The following is a 7,224-nucleotide window of genomic DNA, read 5'->3' as shown; positions in this document are numbered from 1 at the left end:
ACTTTTATTATTTTTATGCTAGTGAGAACCAAAACAATATGGAAATGAATGAGGGAAAACTGGATCCTACCACGTGATTTCCCGGCCAATAAAAATGTAGCGTTAAACGTTTAACGCAACCTTGTTGGAAGTCGCATAAGAAGTATAGCTTCAATAAATTAGATCTTTTAATCAGTTCTAAAATTGCTTTAAATTTCGATAATTACGCTTATTATATTCTTATATTATAATAACAACAATATACAAATAATAACTAGTTATTTTTTAAAATTGTATGTGATAAATAATTTATTATTTTTGTTAATATTTTTAACTTATCAAAGGATTAAACTCTTGAGAGATTATTGCTAATTGCTTTAGAGTTGATTCATTATTTAATACTATTATATCATCATCGTCAGCATTGGCACGACAGCCCTTTGTGAGCCTGGGCCTTCCTCAGAAGCTTTTCTCATGCTGCCCTTCTCCCAGCAATTGGCCTTAAATATACATAAAATATTAAAAATTTTATTCACTCAACTATTATATCATCATCGTCAGCATTGGCACGACAGTCCTTTGTGAGCCTGGGCCTTCCTCAGAAGCTTTTCCCATTCTGCCCTTCTCCCAGCAATTGGTCTTAAATATACATAATAAATTAAAAATTTTATTCATTCAACTTCAAATTTAATTTTGTACATTGATTGATTGTTTTAATGAATATCTAATTACGTTTGAAAAATTAATTAAATTACCTTGTTCAACGGCTGGAATATAATTGGCTTAAAATTTGTACAATACATAATTGATGCGCTTTTTTCCCCGGGATTCCAGAAAGCAATACTGATTACTGCCGGGGAAACTGGGCCCATGTGCAAGCGGTCGTAGGTTCGATCAAAGCCGCTGAAGGCTCTCCGTGTAGTAAATGGTGACTTATGCACTTTAAATATGTCGGGTCGCAAAGTCCTCCATGTTCCCATAACAAATCAATACCTCTGGGGGTACTAATCCAGGAGTTTCCTTGTCTTCTGGATTGGGTTCAAAATTACAAGGCTACGGGATGAATATTAGAAGTCGTAAGACCAAAATTGGGTTCGCTTTTCAACGACGGTTGTAAAATAAAATAAAAACCAACTTATCAGGCAGGCGGGTACTAATTTATAAAATATTCTGCACTATATTATAATTCAGTAAACTTGCATCACTTAATATAATATAATACTTAATGTATTCTTCTTGTTCACATAACAATATGGAATATTAATTCTTAAAAATCATAGTTAATATCATAGTACAGTAAAAAGATAATATTTCGAAAAACTTTCAAAAGAAAAAGAAAGAAAAAAAAAAGAAAAGAAAAAAACACTGATAGATATAAATTTAAATAAAAAAATAATAATTTAAGCAAACATGTTTCAGCAACCAATTACTGAATAACGGCAAAGTAATCTCTTTTTAATTATTTTATTTTTATTAAAAACATGCATGGAAATCAATTATTTAAACACAAAACTAGTTGTTTTTAGCAAAACCGTTCTTTGTATTAATACTTTAAATTTAATAAAACTGCAAACTTTAGTTACTTTTTTAAAGTTGAAAAGAATTATTTAAAGATAATTTTTATAATAGAAAGTCTAGGCGAATAAAAATAAAATAAAAAAGTAAAATAGTGTTTGTAACTTGGAGTAACAATAATAATAATAACGATGAGTAAAAATAGAATAATGTCACTCGAGCCTAAACATAAATAACATTTTACGTAATTTAAATTATTTTCCTCCTCTTTCAAAGTAAACATTCATTATTTTTCGAAATTTAAAAGCAGCTTTCATTCATTTTATAAAACAGGAGCTATTAGTTTCATGATTTAAAAAATATATTTTAAATTTAAAAAATGAAATAAAAATATATTCTTTCTCTAAGAAAGAGTAAACGAACTTATGATAATAATGAATATTTTCGAGAAAGAAAATAAAGCTTAACAACTCGTGTGTTCTTTAGAAACTTAATAATTTAAAAGGAGTATATTTCATTTTTATTTTTTTATTTTTTACTTTCCTTCGGGAATTTCTATTTCGTTTTTTTTTTCAACATTTCAAATTTTGTGTTAAGATTTTTTTTTATTTTTTTTTTTTTATATATATTTATGAATAAAAAGACTAATATGAAGCAAAATCAAATCAAATAATAATCGGTATTAAAGTAGGTTGCTAAAAGTAAGAGACATGATTTTTAATTTCTTGTTTGATTAATTTAAAATATTTTATTTTATTTTATGAACGCCGTTGAACAGCGGACCCAATTTTTGGGTTTACGACTACTAATGTTCAACGCCGTAGCCTTGTAATTTTGAACCAATCCAGAAGACAAGGAAACTCCCGGATCAGTATCCCCAGAGGTATTGATTTGTTATGGAAACATGGAGGACTTTGAGACTCGACAGATTTAACGTGCATCAGTCACCATTTACTACACGGGGAGTCTTCGACCGGCGGGGACCGAACCCACGAACTCTTGGACATGGGCTCGGCACCCCACCGACCAGGCTATCCCAGCCTAGTAGCGACAATTTATCAGAATTATTGTTGCACCGCACCTGTGGACCTGCTACAAGAGGAGTATTAGTTGATTATGGCAGTAAATGGAAAGCATTAGTCATGATTGGATGTTAATCTGTTGTTACATTGGTTAGATAATGGGTTTGGTGTTTATCAATATCTTCTAGTGGTTCCATCATGGTGTTGTTCATCGCCTGTAAACTATTGAATTCGAAAAATTAGTATCATGAGAAACAAACTTATCTAATTTGGCTTACTGCCTTAGAACAAGATTAGAATCTTATGTTAGCGCTTAATTTAAAATATTGAAAAGAGCTTAAAAAGAAAAGAAAAAAAAGGAAAAATTTTGCTATAAAAATTATTTTGAGTTCTATCAAAAAGTTCATAACAGCCGTTAAATATAAATTTAATTGAATGAATGAATTGTAATAAATTATATCTAACGATAATGAAGTCAATTGCTTTAAATAAAACATCAATTGAATCGTATTATCCGCCATGAATATGTGCACTACAGTAGGGAACCGATTATCCGGAACGGTCGGGACCATCGCTATTCCGGATAACTGATTTTTCCAGTTTTCTGAATCGCTACAAAAAGCCGTTTTTTTATTGTTAAATCCAACTAAAAAAAAAAAATTTGGAAATAATCTTAAAAATAAGAAAAAACGATGAAGTAATAGACTAATGATTATTTCCAAAATGATGGTAAGGTAAACATCGTTAAAAAAAGAAAGAAAAATCGTAAAATCTTATGAGGGAAAAAAAATTTTTTTTTAAAAAAATGGCGAGAAAATTTATCGAATTACGTTCCGGTTTTTTGGTTTTCCGGTTTTCTGATTTCCGGATAACGGGTTCTGTACTGTATTTAGAATCCTTATCAAAAGTGAAAAGTTTGTAAAATGCGCTCATTAAGGATTACCAAATAATATTTAATTGTAAAAAATAAAGTTATCGAAACCTTAAAAATCATGATGATCAAAACCTGTTTAATTAATTTTATTTTTAGCCGGCGTTGAACAGCCGATCCAGTAATAAACTTACGACTATCAATGGTCAACTCCATGGCCTTGTAATTTTGAATCCAACCTCGAAGACAAGAGAACTCCTGGACTAAGCATTGAAATAAACTAGCCTTCGTGGAAGACTTTATAAAGGAACTAACCAGCATTTCCGTTATATGGAAAGGAAAACTACAAAACCTTCCACTGTTAGCCAGATTGTAAAAGGATTCTAACTCATGAGGACATTTTACGTCAGTACTGTAGTTGTTGCGAGCCGGGTGCAGAATTCGTATCAAGTAGCCACAGTTGGGTTTCGAACCCTATAACCTCATTGAGAAGCGAGAGCTCTATCCTAATTTGATTATTTTTATATCGTTTTATGACCAGCCCAATGCCGAGTTTACGGCTATCAATGTTCAACCCCGCAGCCTTGTAATTTTGACATCCTCATCATACATAGGGCATTCGAAACGAAATCTTAGTGAACTTCAGCACCCTCAGTCTTACATGGTGTCATCTTTGAATATTTATCTTTTTTAGAGAAACTTTGGTATACCTTAGAACATTTTTTATCTTAGAGGCACTTAGCCTTGAAAAGGGGACACTTGAACTTTTGAACTTATAGTCGACTATTTTAATTATTCTATTAATCTTATTTTAGTCTTATTTGTTTTTAATGTGAGTTTCCGTATTTTTACGATTTGATGTTTTACCTAATCTTACTTTTTATACGTTTTTACCTGTATTTTTGACACTTTTATTTTTGGTTAATTTCACTCATTTATGTGTATTGCACGCTTTTGACGTTTTTTGAGAATTCTGTTTCATTTTTATCTGTTTGATCTTTTCGATATTGGGATTTTTTCTTATGTGCATCAATCTTTTTGGTTTTGATTTTACTTTACTGTAATTTTGTAGTGTTTAGTTCACGTGACAACGGTGAAACCCTTTGGTCGGTAACTATTAGTCTTACAGAAATTGCAATCTCCTTTTTAGTATTCTCTTCGAAAAAAGGAATAAAGCTTGAAGACATAAATCTTAAGCCTTTTAAATTTAGCATGATTTATCATTAAGTAAATGCTGTGATTAGGATTAACCTGGAGCCATTAGCATACCGGACATTTCATATTATTTTTTTTTTTTTAACTATTGCAACAAGTTTTTAGTTTTAATTTAATTAAATTAAAAAAGCATAAGCGACGTCTAAAATGGCAAATTAAAATTCAGTGTTAGTCGTTGATGAATTGAACGTGATCAAATTCTACTGCAAAATTCGTGATCCGACTTAGGAATTTGTATTTAGGAATTTAGCTAATGGAACAACAGTACGTTTGAATTGCATACTGATACTATACTAAGCTTCACATTTTGAATTTAAATTTATTATGATGAGTTAATAATTTTTCCATGTTTTTATAGTTCATAAGTTATTTAATTCATAGTATATTTTTTTAACTTAGATATTTGAATTTTTAGTTTATAAATCATATGAAGACCACGGGGGGGGGACGGTTTGTGTCCATTGAAGTTGCGTGTGTTTGAATCGGAGAAAAAACGATTTTGCTCGCGGAAAAGAGTGGTTATTGCGCAGTATAGCCTATCTTCACTATGTAATTACTCTCAAGGAGAACCGATTTTTCCGTTTGTTTATATCAAAACTTAGTAATCCTCAAAATGCAACAGATGGCGTGTCAATCGTCAATTATGTGAAAAATGGACATAAATCGTCCCCCCCCCTTGCTCTTCATATATTATAATGTTTGCAAACAAACACAACTAAAACCTATGAAAAAATCTTTTTTTACTTGTAGATATATATTTCCTTTTCTTATTTGTTTATTTATAAAATTTTTAACTAATTCATTTATTTATTGTTTAATTTAAAACTGGAATCTTTTACTTTCCTATTCTGTTTAAACATTTTATTATAAAAATCGGGCAAACTTTTTGCCATAATATTAATATTATTGCCATATTATATATTATTGCCATACCTGCAATAACATATAATTTGGAAGAAAAAAAAATTCTGTTTTTTTTTAATGAAAAATCATTATATAAGTTAAGAATCTGCAAATTAAGAGGAGATAGAATCAAAGAATAATTGTTTTAATTTATGGATCGCATAGTAAGTAAAAAAAAAAATATTTTTACAAGTAATTAAAAATATTAAATATAACCAAATACGTGTAGTAAAACGCATGTTTGATTGATAAGATTTCGCTTTGAAAACATCTGAAAACAACGCACTCGATCATTTCAACAATTTTTATCGGATTAACAGCTTATTGAAAGATGAAAAGTAATCTATCTTTTACTTAACTATGTTTTGTGCGTATTTCCTATGGCCATTTTTGAAAAATATTTTGCGGGATGGAGTTATTATGAGGAAGTTGTGGATCCGGTTTCAATCAAAAGAACTCGGAGAAAGAAAAAAAAATTTTTTTTCTAAGGGTCAGTCTTTCATCAAATTCCATTAAAAAAAATATTAATCGAAAGAAAAATCAATTTTTAAAAGTGCGGTTAAAAAATTTTACATTCGTGAAGCTCTAATAGATTTTCTAAAGATATTTAGTATCTATACCGTTATTTTTTTAATTAATTTAATTTGCTATAATTGGTTACAAAAAGTTCAGTGTGTCGAAATATGTCGTTGAAAACTAATACTCCATTTATTTTAAGATCTAATTAAAAACTTAATAGATTAAATTGATTATGCAACATAGGGAAAAAGTTTAGAAATGTTCGAAATGATATATATTTTGTAACAATTTCTCGTATATATTTTCATCAAATACCAGTCGCCCACGGCGACCATTTGGTCCGCCAATTAAAATGAATAGAATTTCAAGTATTACGAGATTTAGAACAATTCAGTCAAAAATCAAGAGAATATGTAAGTACTTACACTCATATTGTTCAAGTGACAGTGAATTTAATTTCTGTTTCTTACATGTTGGTATGGTATCGTGGTGAACTTGTTATTAAAATATTTAGTTTAACTTACGCTAACATTAAGAAATAAATACTAAGTATAAAAACTAAATCAAATTAGCTGCTTTGAAATAATCATCAAATTGTGCACTTATTTGCTATTATTAATTATGCAAACCTGCGAATTTCAGTAGTAAGAATTTTTTTTCACAAAGCGAAACGAACTTTAACACTTATAAACTGTCTTTAAGCTAAAGGAATACGTAGTTCTAGAACAGTAAACATAAAAAATGCATTTAATGCATTTTAAAGCTAAAAATAAATTTTTAAAAAATAATTTACCCTAATGGTGCAGTTTCAAGGTCTGGTTTCTTAGGACAAGCGCCTCATCTGGGCGTCAGCGTGACGTCCATGTCCCGCTGATGCCAACAAAATACTGGTTTGTTAGCTCGAGGCCTGGTTTCTTAGAACTAGCGCCTTATCTGGGCGTCAGCGGAAAGTTGACGTAGAGCTGACGCCAAAAAAAATACTTTTTTGTTAGCTCAACGTGAGCAGTCGGTCCAACGCAGACATTATCTCTCATTGCGCATGCGTTAATAACGTAAACAAATATTTATTTTGAATTTGTATTGATTTTGTTATTGTCGACCAGTGTTTTAGAGAATAAATAATGACTTTGTCCAAGAAAAAACACATTATAGCTGAGCTAAATGAAGAGTGCTATGTTTAATGAAGAAGCTATGTTTAAT

At 30.0% G+C, this 7,224-nt stretch overlaps 1 protein-coding gene across 1 annotated transcript in view; it reads right to left on the bottom strand.

Moving 5' to 3' along the window:
- The window catches only part of LOC122269395 (uncharacterized), a 20,004-nt gene that overhangs the window by 10,036 nt on the left and 2,744 nt on the right, over positions 1–7,224 (bottom strand). The gene's annotated exons all lie outside the window — the stretch shown is intronic.

Source organism: Parasteatoda tepidariorum, chromosome 7 (assembly GCF_043381705.1).
Source record: "Parasteatoda tepidariorum isolate YZ-2023 chromosome 7, CAS_Ptep_4.0, whole genome shotgun sequence".
NCBI classification, from domain to species: Eukaryota; Metazoa; Arthropoda; class Arachnida; order Araneae; family Theridiidae; genus Parasteatoda; species Parasteatoda tepidariorum.
This window is presented reverse-complemented; position numbering and strand designations above follow the sequence as displayed.